The sequence below is a fragment of the Anser anser genome (genome assembly GCF_964211835.1).
Source record: "Anser anser genome assembly, chromosome: Z".
NCBI classification, from domain to species: domain Eukaryota; kingdom Metazoa; phylum Chordata; class Aves; order Anseriformes; family Anatidae; genus Anser; species Anser anser.
In genome coordinates, this window is record NC_139723.1 from 84,888,210 (window position 1) to 84,904,278 (window position 16,069).

At 40.1% G+C, this 16,069-nt stretch overlaps 1 protein-coding gene across 8 annotated transcripts in view; it reads right to left on the reverse strand.

Annotated features, from left to right (window-relative positions):
* ST8SIA5 (ST8 alpha-N-acetyl-neuraminide alpha-2,8-sialyltransferase 5) overlaps window positions 1-16,069 on the reverse strand; it is a 76,369-nt gene that overhangs the window by 59,316 nt on the left and 984 nt on the right. For 2 of the 8 annotated variants that reach the window (XM_083818868.1, XM_083818862.1), the window contains exon 2: window positions 10,617-10,699. The gene's annotated coding sequence lies outside the window, so the exon portion shown is untranslated. The other 6 variants (XM_083818869.1, XM_083818865.1, XM_083818863.1 and 3 more) reach the window with 5 other exon arrangements.

Sequence of the window (16,069 nt, forward strand, 5' to 3'; positions counted from 1 at the left end):
TTGAAGGATAACCTGGAAGTCAGAAGGGCCTGCTAATAGGAGCAAACCAGCCAGACTGCAAAATTCTACATCTGATGGAATGGCTCCAGCACAGGGCTAGGTTAGGAACAATGACTCAGCTCTGCCCAGATCTCTTGAAAATGCATTGAAAACACATTTTAAAACACTTAAAAATTAATTTTCTTATTACAGACTAGCGAATGTCCAGAGGGAAAACTAAAGAGCTTGCAGCAAGTGAATCTCACTTTATAAGTCAAACACAATTTTTCATGTGGCCTGCAGGCAGGGAAAGATCCAAATCATGTACTGAGTTCTACCTTCACAAATACAGAGAAAAGCCGTGTACTTGGGAGCAAAATTTGATTCCACCCCCCCCCCAAAAAAATAGTGAACTGGACACTTCAATCCACACTGTAAGCATTCCCGATTAACCACAGCTGATGGTTTTAGGATAGTAGCTCTGAGGATTAAAGTATTATGCAGACTGAAAACACCACGTGTCACATCCCTAATATTACTCTGCTTTGTATCATTTAATACTCTGCATACCCTTCGGATCACTTCTTAGGTCATTCACTAGTGGTAACCTCCACCTCAGATCCAGTTAATGGTTAGGGTCACCCAGTCACTCTCAGAGGCTTTTGTAAGAGACGCTGCCTCCAACTCTGCTTTAACATATCTTCCCATTTCTTCTCTTCAAATGCTACCCTAATGGTTTCCCTGGAGCAAATGAACATCCCACACACAGGATAAGGATAACTACAAGCCCTATTTTTAATTTATACGGATAATTCTTAACACAGAATAGTAACACAACGTCTGTTCACTCAAATATCTTAAGTGGAAATACCAAACCAGATTATCAGATAGCCTTCCAACAAAAAATTGCATAAAATGAAGTTTGCTCCTAAAGTTCATGATCCGAATGTCCTTGTCTTACACATCCAGCTTCCAGAGTACAGGCACTGCTCTGCCAGTGGGACTTTGCTCTGTTTACTGCAGTTAACAGAAACTAAAATTTCTGGGTGTTACATCATACAAAGAGAAGAAAAAGCACATTATATTAAAGGTGGCATATAGGAAGTCCAATTAATGCTAATTTTTGATAGCATTAATTGCATATACACCTAATTAAAGATATATATTGTGCTGTTTTTGAATTTAAAAAAAAAAATAAATCTAGCTTTCCTTCTGGAGGAAATGTGCACAGACTCTTGATATAGGCCAGCTCAGAACATGTGTGTGGTCCATAAAATGAAAATTCATTTGAGTAAGTGTTAGCTCTCTCAACAAAAGGCCTCTAGAAAAGCTGTTCACCCAGAGTCCTGCTATGGCCAGCAGATGAAAAGAGGCGTCTCCAAAAATTCCATTGCTTTTTAAGGTGGGTAGGCAAATTAGCCAGTGTGTGTGCTTCTCTCTCCCACTGACTACAGAAAGTGTGTAAATGACTAGTTTAGACTAGAGATAAAAGCGTGGTTAACAACTGAAAATAAGAGAGATTATTCCCAGTTTTAGAATTGAGTTCAAAGCTCGCCACAAATGATGCATAAAGGCCTATGGGCACTCCTGAGCCATGGCTCATTGGCTTACTGAGAGGTGAATAGGGCCCGATTCACTTCCTCTGACACCTCTATATCTACTTTCATTTCTGCTCACTACCATAGTAAGGCACCGTGAGTTTACACAGTGATGCGGAAGAGCCGGCATAGGGAATACATTGTGGTCTCCTACATTGCTACGTGCACCTCAGCCTTCCTCCGTCTTTGCAGCCTGGTGGCTGGGCTGTGCTCGGTCCTCTGGTACCTGAACTCCCATGTCGCTGGCCTGATGCCCACAGCAGAGATTCATCTGTAGAAAGCTCTGTCCCCAAGCCACAGGCAGGTTACAGCATCCAGAAAGAGAAAGACTCCCTCCAGATCCTGTACGGTAGAAGTGGCAGAGGATCTACAACGCTGAACACAGGTTAAACCCAACGTACAGATGATGGTATCACTCACCCAAACTGCCTTCCTTCCCTCTTGTGTCTGTTTTTGTTTCCTTCCCCTTTCAAAAAGCATTCCAATTACTACTGGTAGGGAGAGAAACCAAGAAGACAGAATCATTTCATCTAAATATCAGCATTTAAAAATTCATCGTCACTCAGCAACGCCAGGGAGAAAGGAGAGGTATCAAGCCGAAGAAGCTTTATGGAATTAGTGGTGAACCCAGAAGGACAACCTATGAGCACCAACACCGCCCAAATACTCTGTAAATACATAATGGGAACTAAGGTCAGGGTGACTCATCTACTCAACTTCAGCTGTGAGATTCCTCAGCTAAACTGGGATTGAAACTGTCATTCATAGAGCCCAAAATTCATACAATCACTGATTCATTTAGGATGGAAGAAAATTCTGGAGGTCCTCTGGTCCAACTCGCCACCCAGAACTAGGCACACTCTGAAATTATATCAGGTTGCTTGGACCTTCTCCAGCAAAATTTTGATTATCTCTAAGAAATGAGACTCCACAATCTTGCCTAGCAGCCTCTTGCAATGTTTGAATGAATGCTCCAAGAAGTTTAATATTTAATAAATATGTATATTTTTTATTTAATAAATATGCTCTGAAACTCTACAGAACTTCCATAACGTGTCTCAGGGCAGATTTTCTTTCCACTCTTCCTAGGCAGTGCTGCCAAAAATTAATCAATGGTGAAGAAAATATAAAAATAATTTGTTAAGTGACCCAGAAAATCTAATGAGTCCCAAGGTCTAGAATGACAATAATTTTGCTTTCACCCTTAACTCAACCCCTTTTTCTTCTTGCATAATGAAAAGCACTGCAGATGGGATTCATTTCCATAATTAATGACACCTCTGAAGATGTCAGTAGGTTAGAAGAAGAGCAGGTAGGAGCCATATCAGCTTTGCTGAGCTCAGTGTTTGAAAGAAACAATATTCCTGTTTGTCAGGTGATTTTAATTCCAGAGCATAGGATGCAGTATTTTGGGGGGCTCATCCTAGAGAAGAGAAACTTCTGGTGAAATAGATCCATTGAGGTGTGATGGGATGGATGTCTGCAATACTTTGAAATAGCTCTTTGAACTTGGTATTTTTATTATTAGCTGTGAAACTGGCAAGCATATCCACATCCATTTCATCTGCAGGCATGGGAAGTTGCCCATGCTAAAAAAAAAAATCATTGGCTCTAGTCTTATTTCAGAAAATTAGATATCCATTGAACTCAAGGTACTTTATATGTGTGTGGATGTCTTTATGTCAGTAAGTACAAAAAGTGATATCCACTAAAACTGAATGGTATTTTTTCTTTTCAGAACAGGCTGTTGTGCAGGAGAAGCGTCAGAAACTACGTGACTCAAGCAAGGAAAGAATATTGACAGATGCAAGCCTCTTCTTCCTAGAATACTGAAAAATACGTTTGAGTTGAAATATTTAGAGTAATGAAAATTTAAAATTAACTATAAAGCAAGGTTGAAAAATAATAAATTGCTTTAAAAGAAGGGATAGCAGTTAATAGCTCAGGAACTACGTAACACCGAAAGCATACCAGGAGACCACATGGAACATACAGCCCCTCCAATAAAGACCACTATGTCTTTAAAGAATTTTATGTGTATAATCACTTACAGGATATTCATAAAAGCAACAACAAAACAGAACTGCTAACTGAGCACAGAATTCTGACATTGCCAGTAAAAAAAAATGGCCCAGCAGCATTTTCTTTCTCAGATCTTCATTCAGGATACATATAACTGAGTTCACAAATCAGGACTGCTGATTTGCCCCATGCTATAGGCCCAAAAAGAGGCATTTTGCTAAATCTACACCCGCAGCTAAGAGTGCAGAAATACTGTATTAGAGGGTAAAGACAGAGGGGTAAGATTTCAATTCAGAGGCTGTACTTCTTTCTTTTCTTGAAAAGGAAAACTAAAAACTCCTCAATTTTGCTAGTGAGACCAAGAGAAACACAGTGAGATTTTTAGTGAGCTCTTTTTCTTGTAGTAATTAAAGTTAGATTACCTCATGGAGACTTTAATGACAGTTATAAACACTAAATTTAAATAGTTTACAACAATCCTTTCCTCGTCTTAATATCCAAAGAGTAAGAATTGCACTCTTGAGTGGTTTGTACAGCAAATGTGTCCTTATTCCTTGGGTAATCATTGGCAAGTTGATAAATGAACACCAAGGGTTATACCTGATGACGATAAGCTAACGCAATAAAAAGTCATTTTCTTGGTCTGTGACTCAGAATCCCGTTAGAACAACTCACCTGACCACAACACCCCTGGCACCCTCTTTCCCAGCGATGAACTACTGACTGACTATTCTCTTCTGTCACTTTCAGTGACATAATAAGCTTCCTGCATCCCAGATTTTAAGATGATTTCCAAGTAAAAGCTGGCATGAAAAGGTGCTAGAGGTAAAATTAGCAAGCTGACACTCCCAGAGTTCAGGAGAAAGGGGCTGTTCTGGTTAAATCCTATAGCAATACTGTCTACAGCACCAATGTTGTCTAATTGCTAATGCTCTGGACAGTCAGACTTCAGCTCTAAAAGCTCTCTGGCAACTTTGCTAAAACTTAAGGTTGTTCCTTTATTCATGCATGTTTTCCCAGGTATCGTCCAGAATAAGTCATGCCTATGGGACAACGAATGAAGAGCTGAGCTATTTAATGATGTAGACTGATGGATCCTTTTCCATTTTTCCAAGTCACCCTCCCCACGTAAATCCTGGATGTCAGAGATTCCTGGCTGTGCCTCCTGCACCACATTCAGTGCCATGGGTGACAGTTCGGCAAATGTTACACAGGCTTTTAGTGAATATTCCCTGCTTCTGAGGCAATTTAGTATTTGCAAAGTTCTTCTGCGTCCTTCGAGAAAAGATGCTGTATAAATGCCAATGCTAGCTCTTCCCATTTTCTTACTTCCCATGGCAGGAAAATGCTGCTGTTTTTCAATACTTTAGAAATACACACTTGTGCCTGAGGTATGAAGCGGGCTTCTAAAAATAAGTTAATATTACAGTAAGCAGCCAAAAATAACAGCCAAGAACAAAATCACTTTGCAAAAGCAGATGTTTTCCTTGCACACCCTGTAAGAACGTAGTTCTGGAGGGAGCCAACGTCGATGGTCAAATATACCTGTAGTCCTTAAATACCTTAGAGAAAAATACCTGCAGTCTTTCAAAAAGATGATGCATTCGTGTATTCACAAGCTTTAGAAATATTCTTATAATTATTCTAGAAATGCTTTAGGTGCTTCTTTGCATTGATCCAAAAACCAAGCTATTTTGGCCCAGCCCATTACAGAATTTGGATCAACTCTGAGCAAAAAAAAAAAAAAAATAAATCAACCTGTTAGGTTCCCCTTAATCTAAAATAATACAACTAATTGCTCCCTCAAATACCTCGGTATGATGTAACTGTGAAAAAGTCTTTTGAGAAGGTGGTTATTAAGTACATAATAAGCATCCTGTCCTTCTGACTAGAGCCAGGGTGCAAAAAAGTGCATAGCACAGGGCTGATGGCTGGCTGGAGAGCCACTTAGTGCTTTAAAGCAAAGCTGCAGCAGGACACGGGTGATGTATCATCCCTCCATAGAGCAATTAATTGTAACTACTGGAGCCTGCGTCTGTTGTTTCTGCACTCCCACAGGAATACCTAAGGATTCTTCTTTGCCCATGAAACAAGGGCAAAAAGAAACAAGCCATGTTTTCGCTGTTGGAGTTTAGCTGGGAAGTCCTGGTCCGTCATTTTTGGAAGTTCTGGCATCTGCCTTTTTTTCTGCTCTGTGGTGTTAGCACTTTTAAAAACGTTGCATGCAATTAGAGCATGTAATGTCAGAGAGGTGCAATGTAGCTAGCAGCTTCCCCTGGATGTGACAGAAAGATTTGTAATTGTAATATCTCAACAAATTAGTGGCTAGCTGATACTGGATCCTAGATACAAGATTTACATGGAAACAGGAAATAAGATCTTGAATTTCTTTCTTCAAGGGCACAGCCAGTATTACATTTATCAGGTTACATACCTGAAATGCAGTTTCATCTCTCCTCCCATTCCCATCCACAAACTGGACAATTTTTACTGCTCTTTAGTTTAATGGGGTCCCATCTGACCTGCAGCCTCAGCAAATGTCCTGATCACTCATCCCTAAAACTTCTGCTCGTGCTCAAAGGACTATTCATTTGATTAACCTGGCAGCATCTGCACAATGCTCATATATTATTTAGATAGCATACAGAAAAAAACACCCTGCAACCCCAAAGAAGTCAAGTTGAGGCAAATCATATCTGAGTCAGATTTAATAGGACTTAATTTGACTTCTGATTTGTTTACACTTCATCACACAGTTGGTTTCCATTATGATCCCTCTTTATTTCCTACTGCTATAATTCCACACCATTCTCTTAACATATGAAACTATTATTACGGTTAGTTAATTACTTCAATATTTTTGGCTACTACGTTCAGTGCAGGTGTTAACAGCTCGCCAACACATCTAAAGGAAACACTCTTAAAACACACATGAAGTATCTGATTGCAAGTGATCTTTTGCTTGTAATCACCCCTTCCGTAACATGCATGAGTCTCACAGAGGTGCTAAGCCTGCCTCTAAACTCTTTTCTTGCAAACGTATTTTACTTTATAAATATATATATATATATAAATTTGAAAACTATATTTTTTTGTGTTTGAAGTTGATCCACTTTTTTTTTTTTTAAACAAAGCCTCAAGATTAATACAGATGACCGTGGATCCAGATTTGCTGTAAAGGTTTGCACAAATGTATTACAAACAAACAGCACATATCAGCTCCAAGAAATCCAGCCAGACCAGGACAGCAGCAGCAACCAGATGTTTTCCAATCAAAGTGCCCCTTATTTCACCATGATTACTTATTTACCTTCTACGCATGCTGTGGCTGCCCTCCTATTATGCCAGACTGCCCCTTTCTCTCTGTTTCTCCTCCTCAGCTACTGACGGGCTCCTGCTCCTTTGGCTCTTTGCATATCTGCCTGTCCCCTGCTCTCACCTCCCCAAAGCACCAAGCCAGATCCAGCCTTCACCTCTGCATCACAAGCAGCTTCCACCAATGCCAGGTTTCAGTTTCCTCCCGATGTCAAATTTCAGCCCAGCCCACGAAACCCACCCCCTGCCTCGGCTTCTGCGTCGGGGGCTGGAAAACCCTCCTGTGCTCACATCTTTGCAAGAAACATTTGCAGGGAAGCAGCAGCACAGGGCTGTCCTGGAGAGCAGCTTCCCCTCTGGTTTTTACAACACAAGGTAGATCTCTGCCGCCCCTCTCTTACTAGCGCTTCCATTTTACTCTGCTTGCCGTTTTTATTCACTCTGAGCACTATAAGCTATTTCTTTTGCGGTTTTTCTTCTGTCTGATGTGACAAAAACAACTGTTTGTGTTGGGGGAAGCCTCTCCCTTGAGTTAAATCCTTGCCTTTGCTGTAAACAGCTCTCTCAGTTGCCCTAGTGACACCAAAATCCCCTGGAGTCAGTAACACATCCCTGAAGAGTAATTCTACCAACAACCTTTATTTTCGAAACTAAAAGAAGCATTTAGTCTGTCTTTGAAGAGGTTTATTTCTCGTAAAACGTGAACAAAATTCTAACTGTAAGTTTCTCAATCAATGCAACTTTTTAATAGATATGAAAGGAAAGAAAGGGGGGGGGGGATGCTTCTTTCCTGTTTAATTTTAAGTTAAACACTTAATCTCCACGTTGATCCTGCAGTCTCATGAGCAACTTGACTCAAACACTGCCCTGCTTGGGGCCATTCACACAAACACAGTGGTAATGCAAAACAGGTTAAAATGTGCAGAATTAGGACCATTAGATTAACAGTTAATTGAGGCCAGGACTGCCTGTTACTGTTTAACAGACAGCACGAAGCAGCTTTTTGCTCCTGCTGAGAGCCTCCAGGTAGACCTGCAGTAAGGCTGCACAACCAAAACAGACTGTTGATGACATCTGAAGCAAGGTCCCTGCCTTATCAACTCTCCATCACATTTTACACCTCAAATCATCTTTGAAGTTTTAAAGCTGGATAAACATACCAGCCTGGTTAGATACACTCAAAAATAAGACAATGGGTGAGAAGTTGCACTGCAGGTCTTTTCCGTTTCTAGCACAACTTTTGACCTCTGTAATTCTGTCATACCTTTTGTATCAGTTTATTTGACATTCCTACTTAGCAAATGCCTTTCCCAAGTTCTGGGCAACTCACTGCTTAGGGTACACCACCACTGAATTTGGACTGTAGTACGGTGAAACGTGTGACCCCACCATACTCCAACTTTTCCATTGGTAGACTGAAACTCCCACACCTGATACATTTGCAGGAATCCCGCAGAAAAAAAAAAAAAAAAAGGAAATAGGAGGGATAAAAATGATTCTTTGCCACCCTAGTATCTACCTGATGGAGTAGAGTTAGTGGTCATAAGGAGCTCCCAGTAACCCAGGCCCCACAATAAACTCACCTCAAAAATTTCTCATCAAACGGTTGGGTTTTGGTAGAACCGTGAATGTTTGCTACATATGTATTGCCCTTTGCTTTTACTCCTTACTGTGCTCACACTTACCAAAAACACGACTTCATCCTTTAATTTCCACCACCACCACCAGATAACAGTGAGGTAACAGGAGGGATTATAAAATCCTTAAGGTGACATTTCTGATTTTTTCAAAATTTTGTTTCCCCCCACAGGAACATCAGTAAAATGGAAAGGGTTTTCATCAGATCCAAGCAATCAAGGAGAAAGGATGTGTTCAGACTAAGTATCTCAAGAATGATTATTCACAGACAGATGACCCTCCAAGAAGCAAAGCAAGCTGAAAGACAATGTTGAAAATGCTATAAAAGTGCAGGCACAGGCAAGTGAAGAGATCTGCTGTGTATGTGGATGGACGAGATGACATCCCACAGCTTCTAAGGAATACTGTTTTCACCATAACAGTGTTTTCTATTGCTGTTAGAAAACCTTGATGCCTTCTTTTGTTCTGGTTGTGAAGCAGTGCACTGACCACAGGGGAAAACATTAAAATACAGCATACAATAGAATTAAAGACTCAGCAGATGGAAAATGGAAGAGCATGCACTTGCTAGGTAAGCAAGACATCACTGTCATTTTGTTATTAATGTCACAAATGACATTCCTATAAACATGGCCAGCTCTGCTCTGCTCAATATTTGTTAAGTAAGATAAAGTATTTCACCTAGCATAAGGGCACGGCAATTATGATGATGCCCTGTTCATTCAACCAGTATATACAGGTATCAACAACAGCATGCAGATGGGTAGATAAACCCAGAAATGCTCCGAGTGCCACTGCCAGCTCACACCGGGGTGATGGTCCCAGGTCACTGCCTGGAAGGTACAACTCTGATTCCACTTTAACTGAATCTGCAATATTTATTTTGTATCCATTGTGCATGAGTTTGAGTTTGTATTTTCAGCTCCTGGGGGAGAGGGGATTAATAGGAAAGGGAAAGAATGAAACGGAGAGGCACTAGTTTTAGGAACATTGTGAACAACTCCGTATCTCAGCTCTGCTACTTAACAACTGCACTACAACCACACTGCAAAGGTGGCAGGTGACAGCCTCACCCATATATATGTCTCCAACTTCCTTTCTGCCATGCTGGCAGAAAAGCACAGATTCAGGTTTCTAACCATTTTGACACCACAATGCAGAAAGCCTGCGGCATAGAAATGCTCTCAGTGGTATATGTACGGGGAACTCTGTAAGGGGTTAATTCTGCTCTAAGGGATTTTATGCAGATAGAAATCACAGAGGTCAAAAGCCTAATAGGATTTTGAAAAATGATTGGACAATGCAGAATACCCACAGTTATGGTAGAGATCATAGCTTTAGAGATAATAATATATTTTAGGGGACATTAAACCCCCCTCCAGCTGCAGAATAGAAGCCAGTCATTAAGCTGCTTATGATTACAGACAAACTTCCCCGCATGGGCTTCATATTTCAAAGCTGCCAAGTGCCAGAGATTTATGCCATTTTCCTCAGAAGCCACAAGCAACTCAGTAGCTGTACTGTACACTGACCCAATACTGAAAGATGATACTGAAAAAAATATAACAACTTCTAGTTTTCATTATAATCTCTGATTACACATATGTGTGAAGCATTTCAGCAAGCTCCAAGAAGTGAAGGCCTGCAAGACGTGAAGCTCTGTGCAGTCCTAGACATGCCTGGCCAAGCACAAGAGAGCATGAAGGCAGGAGCTTGGGTTTTATTAACACTTCTCCAGCATTGTGCCCTGAGGAGCACCCTGAGGAAGTTAAGCAATAATATATTCTGAATGTAGTATTTTCCATGCAGTGTCCTTCAAGCATCGGAAGGAAGCCCTGATACCAAGCCAACTGCAGCTCAGCATTACTGCAGGGGCGCAAAAACTGGCTGAAGACCAGCACTATTTTTCTTTGTAGCAGCTACCATGTCAAGATGGAGAGAGATTCCTTCTCCTGGCAATCCAGCATCCTAAAATGTCCAGTTAGGCCACTGAAATCCAACCCTCTGTAACCTCTTCTACATTATAAAGGTGGTTCAGACGATTATTTAAGACATTGTTCATACCTCTTCTGTGTTTCTTCTGCGGTTTTCTCTGAGGTAGGACCTGATCTAGTAGGCAGTTCTGGTGATGGAGAAGCACTCTCTTCCTAGGCACAAACAGAATATTTGAGTATACGTCAGAAATAATCATATTTGCCAGACAAGACAAGAAGGAAAATTCACAGTCAGAGCTGGAATATTATTGCACCATATGCTTTCCAACAGCCAAGCACAACAGGGTCCCTCCACAATCCTTGCCTTACTGCACCCTGTTGTATTTCCACCTGGAAAGACATATGGCAGTGCCTTAGAGAAAAATCCTTCCTTTTTCTTTTTTTTTTTTTCTGATCTTAATGTAATTTTCCAGCCTTAAAGGATCATTCAATTACGAAACACACTCAAAAAAAAAAAAGTGCCTGTTCCCACTAATGACAAAAACAAGTCCATAGACCTGTTGGTATTATGACCAAATAAAAACTTGAAAGAACGACCTGGATTCTACTTTTTTGCCTCATGCAACACTGACAAAGTTGTCTGATCTGCAGAAATCTGATGTCTCACAGTTATGTCAGGGACACCAAATAGTTCACATTTAATTTTTTAGCTCTCAGGGAGCACAGGGGGAGGGAGATATTCTAAAAAACATCCTTCTGCTTGTAAAATGAAAAACACTCATTTGTAAAGAACTGACTATGAACAAACATTCACGACCACAACAGACTCCTTTTCCCTGTAATTACAGTCATTTATTTTAATGCCATTTTTTTTTACGTTTATCATTGAAGTAAACTACTTATGATTGCTGCTAGGTGAGGTAAGAAAAAGTTACATTAAATGATGGGAGTCACTCTTAGACTACAACACTACACAGAGTTCTCATAACCATCCTATCGTCACTCAAATATACACAGAAATATTTTAACAGTGGCATTATTGTAGACGTAATGCTTTTTGCCTCCCCACAGAAGCTCAGATCACTTCTGCTTGAAAATGATTATAATTTTGACATTTATTACCGTAAACTGCTTATGATTTCAGCTAGGTGACGTGAGAAAAAGTTGGTTTGATTATTACAAGTCTCTCTACAGCTGTGGCATAAGAAGAGGACAGTGAAACTTTAGATTTGCTTTAACAGCCTTAATTAGTACGATCAGTGTGGTGCTTTGTTCCAAAGATGTCCTGTTTTAATGAGTGCCTTTCCTCCAGCCTGCTCACACCATGCCTCTGCTCTGTGATATCCTCAGCCTCACAGGGGCACATCCGCCTTGGCAGGTCGCAGCGGAGATAAGGTTTGAGTGCCCCAGGCAGCTGATCCAACCGGGCTGTGAAGTATCAGCTGCTCAGTCCCAGGTTTGGAGGTGCTCACCGTGGCTCTGCCAACGAGGGAAGCTGGCTGCCATGTCTGGCACGAGCAAGAAGCCCTCAGCCTTTATCTGTCCTCTTCCTGAGTAATAAAGAGACAAAGATTCTTTGGAGACTTCAAACCCTGCATGCATGAGTTCACCAAAACTGCTTTCCTGATGCAGCTTCTTGAAATCGTGTTTACTTCCGCAGTGGCTTTGCTAAGGGCAACGTTATTGCATCACCACTTGGCCTGTGCTATTCTTTCCTATCAATTATAGAGCACACTCTGCTCCCAGATAAGCAGATGTGACCTTTTCAGAGCAACCTGGCAGATGTTCTCAATGTTATCAGAAGATGAGTGGTATTATTTAATTCATTACAGAAAATCTGCCTGCATTCTTCTTGAAGCAGAAGAACATTACATTCCTTGTGCTTTCGTTTCCTTTTCACTGTTTTACAAATAGAACTGAATGAGCACTACAACTAAATTATCTTGAATATTTGATAAATCATCTACTTCTACATCCATATCACTATATTTAATTATACTATATTAAATTATAAGTATTATGATAATAAACAGTGATAAGCTAGGGAAGCATTATTAATTTCATTCACAAGCATGGACGATGCGAAAAAGAGATTATGTCATTTTCCGAAGTCTTTATCTCATTTCCCAAACCAAGTCTGGTGCCTTATTTATGAGAGCAACCCTCAACTCAAGACGGTCTTGACTCAGTTATGTCCTTGTTGGTACCATTGGGTACATGTAGACAACCACGTGTGTTTCACTAGCACAAACAATCAGATAATCCATTCCAAATTTACAGATGCCAGTGTTTGCAAAATGCTCATTTTTACAGCTTGGCTTTTCAAGAACAGACATTTGGGGCCAAATTAGCTCAAACCAAGGACAACAGCGATCTCACTCACTTAAGGAGAACAGAATAAAGGCAATACAAATATAGTATTTTTGAAAATTTTACATGCTGCTTTTTTGTGTTAGTACCAGTGCTAATACGCAACAGGTATTCTTGCAAGCCATCCAGTGAAGGAACAGAAAATATGTCACATGGCATATTCTACTAGCCATTCAGTCAGAATAATTCGCAGTCAAGCAACAAGATGAAACACTTTTGTAAAGTTCCAGACTCCCTCCATTGCCAAATAAGGCCTCCAATGTATATCTCTGTTAAAAGTCTAGTATTTTGTGAGATAAACCCAGGCATTTCTGAAGTGCAGGCAAAATCTGAAGAGATTGCTTAACTACAGCCAATGCATAATTTAAAAAACAGCAAATGAAACTCATCAGCATTCTGATTAATAGTTTTAAAAGAACTGCGTTCTATTAAGCAAAAGCTATGAGGATAAATTAAAGATGCATGTTTTATATATAACAATATGCACTTGATTATCTGAACTTCAAGATGAAATTGAGTTTAGCAGGACTGTCAAGGCTTCAAAAACACAGGCTGCTTGAGATCAGAGGCTACAAAGTACAAAAAAAGCCATAGCAACAAATAAATGAAACTTTCAGTGTTAAAAGCAGTGCTTTGCTAGAAAATCCCAAAAGTTGGTAGTGAAGTTATTCCTTGCTTTCCAAAGATTGTTATACCATAGAGCTTCAACTTACAATTAATAGGACGTCCTTTTCACAGCCCTGAAAATCAACTTTTTTTTTTTTTTAATTTTTCTACTGTTTACAGGATTCAATGGCATCGCTTTCACAGATTGTGTTGGTGAGGTACTTTTTTGCTGCCGTATGCACATCTATCACAGCTTTTTATTATACAGAAATATTGTAAAGCATAAGATTCAAAGTGGTCTACTGCTTGATTGATGAAAATTTTGCAGGACTGGTCCTTGCCAGTGGTCCAAAAAGTATGTGAAACATCAGTTGTAAAGAACAGTTGCCCCATCATGTATCTTATATCAGCAAAAGATTTTGCTGTAGTAATGAAGATGCTTTTTTTTTCTTCTCATGCATCATTACTAGAAATCAGACCCAAATAGTTGATCCACTGAAACATGCATAAACCTGCTGTCTTCAGAGGACAGTCAGGTCAATATCTTAGTCAATATATTTGAACAAGAGACAAATAGGACACTGGATTTACATTACATGCCAAGCTGTTAGTTAAGGTGGTGCCATTTTCATCCACGCAGGGTTCAAATTTGAACTGTTCTAGGGAAAAATTATATATATATATATATATATAGGTGAAGGCACAATTGAGCTCTTCAGATGCACTTGGAACTCTCAAGATCTGTGGCAACACTGGCATGGAAGTTATATATTAATGATTAATGGAAATGGAGTGCCACCCCTGAGCTAACATACTCCCCGAGAAAAAGACAGACATATCATTAAAACAAAACTAGACCAAATAAGTTATCTGGCTTTCAGGTCAGAGCTGCCTTGTGCTTGGCTAACCTGGAGGATTGCAAGAGAAAGTTCTGCTTGCCCACACAAGTGTCTTTGATAACACCCATCCTCCAAACTACTGAATGTTGTCAAAATTAATCTGTATAGACCATGAGATCATTTGGCTCGGTTACACCCCTGGAGATCCCAAGTACTCCGTGCACTACAAAGCAGGCAACAACTATGTGAATGGAGTAGAAGGCAGAATCTAGACCAAAGTGCATCAATTTCTACATAAGAAAAACTTATGATCATGCATGAAAAAGTGGATCCAAAGCAAAACAGGGCAAGTGAAAATGGATGTGAAACACTGAAAGCAGGAAACAGCTCCCCCTGTTATATCACAGCTTCTCCTGCTGCCCAGGTATTAGCTAGCAAAGCAATCTTTTTCCTGTTTTGAGCACAAACAAAGCTTACTGAAAAAGGACTCTGGCCCTTTGTACCCTCAATACAACAGTGAATCAATACTTGTTACACTTTGGATCTACTTCTTTTCAGAAAACCTCAGCTACACTTTTGCCAGCCTCTCTTTTCAAAGTTCTTGAAACGTCACGAATTTTCTCCTGTCTACTCTTATTTACAGTGTTGGAAACACAGAACAATTAACCACAGATGAAATAATTTTAGATTCTGCTAGGCCATATCACAGCATATAAAAAAGAAATCGAGGCCATGCAGAGGGCAAGTACAGAGATAATTTAACACTTCACTTATATGAATGGCACAAGCCCTTGTGCTGTGCTGTTTCTATAGGCATGATTTTTATTCTTCATGTGCATTTTCACTAACTCAATTGATTCATTTTAGTGATGTTTCAACAAGAAAGGATTTAGTATAGCACTCTCCATATCCATAGCTGAGGATGACACTGGGGAGGAGAGAGGACAGTCATTGCTCCAGAAGTATGACAGAAGGCTGCGCTCTTAGTAAAACAGTGGGAAGAACGGTTAGCACCTGTAAAAAGAATCTTGTGGGCAGTATAAAGGCTAAAATATACTTTGTGTAAGAGCCGTAATTTTTAAATGGAATGGAAGGCTCATAAAGAATAAGATGCCCACAAAGATAGTAAGCCAGAAAACAGATTTTTTTCAGAGACCCTGTTAATTTGGAAACTATTCAAGAGTTTCATAAGGTTTGTTTTCCTGCACAGATTGGCATAAATTGAAATGTAATAAGACAGATGAAATAAAGTTAATTTCAATTATATTTATAGGATCATGGGTGTGCACCAGCTGTGCAAATTGGTCCTAAGATTGCAGGTGTGTGTGCATGCAGGCACGAGAAAAGCTTGTTTTGTAATCAACGATCAGGTCTTCAGAAAGTTCTCTGTTTTGACAGAGAACCGCACACAGAGCCGAATTTCTGTCTGCCTAAGGAAGTCCATAGCAGTGCTGCCCAATTCTGCAGAAAAAAACCAGTGCTTCTCCCTCTGTTGTAACACAATCAGGTTGATTAGAGGCAGCTGTTTGATGTCTGTTTCACAACTCATGCAAGATGCACTACAAGAGGAACAAACCTTTGGTTAGAGAAAGTTTGCCAAAGTTATTTGGTGAATTTTCTTCTTGTTCAGAGAAGCAGATGACTGTAATAGCACATGCTGTCACAGGAGCTGAATGACAAGAGGTTCTCAGCTATTTTCTTTCCTGGACAAGTAAAGGACTTTTGGTCAGGCATTATTCTTCTCAAGTATAGCAAATGACAAGGCAGA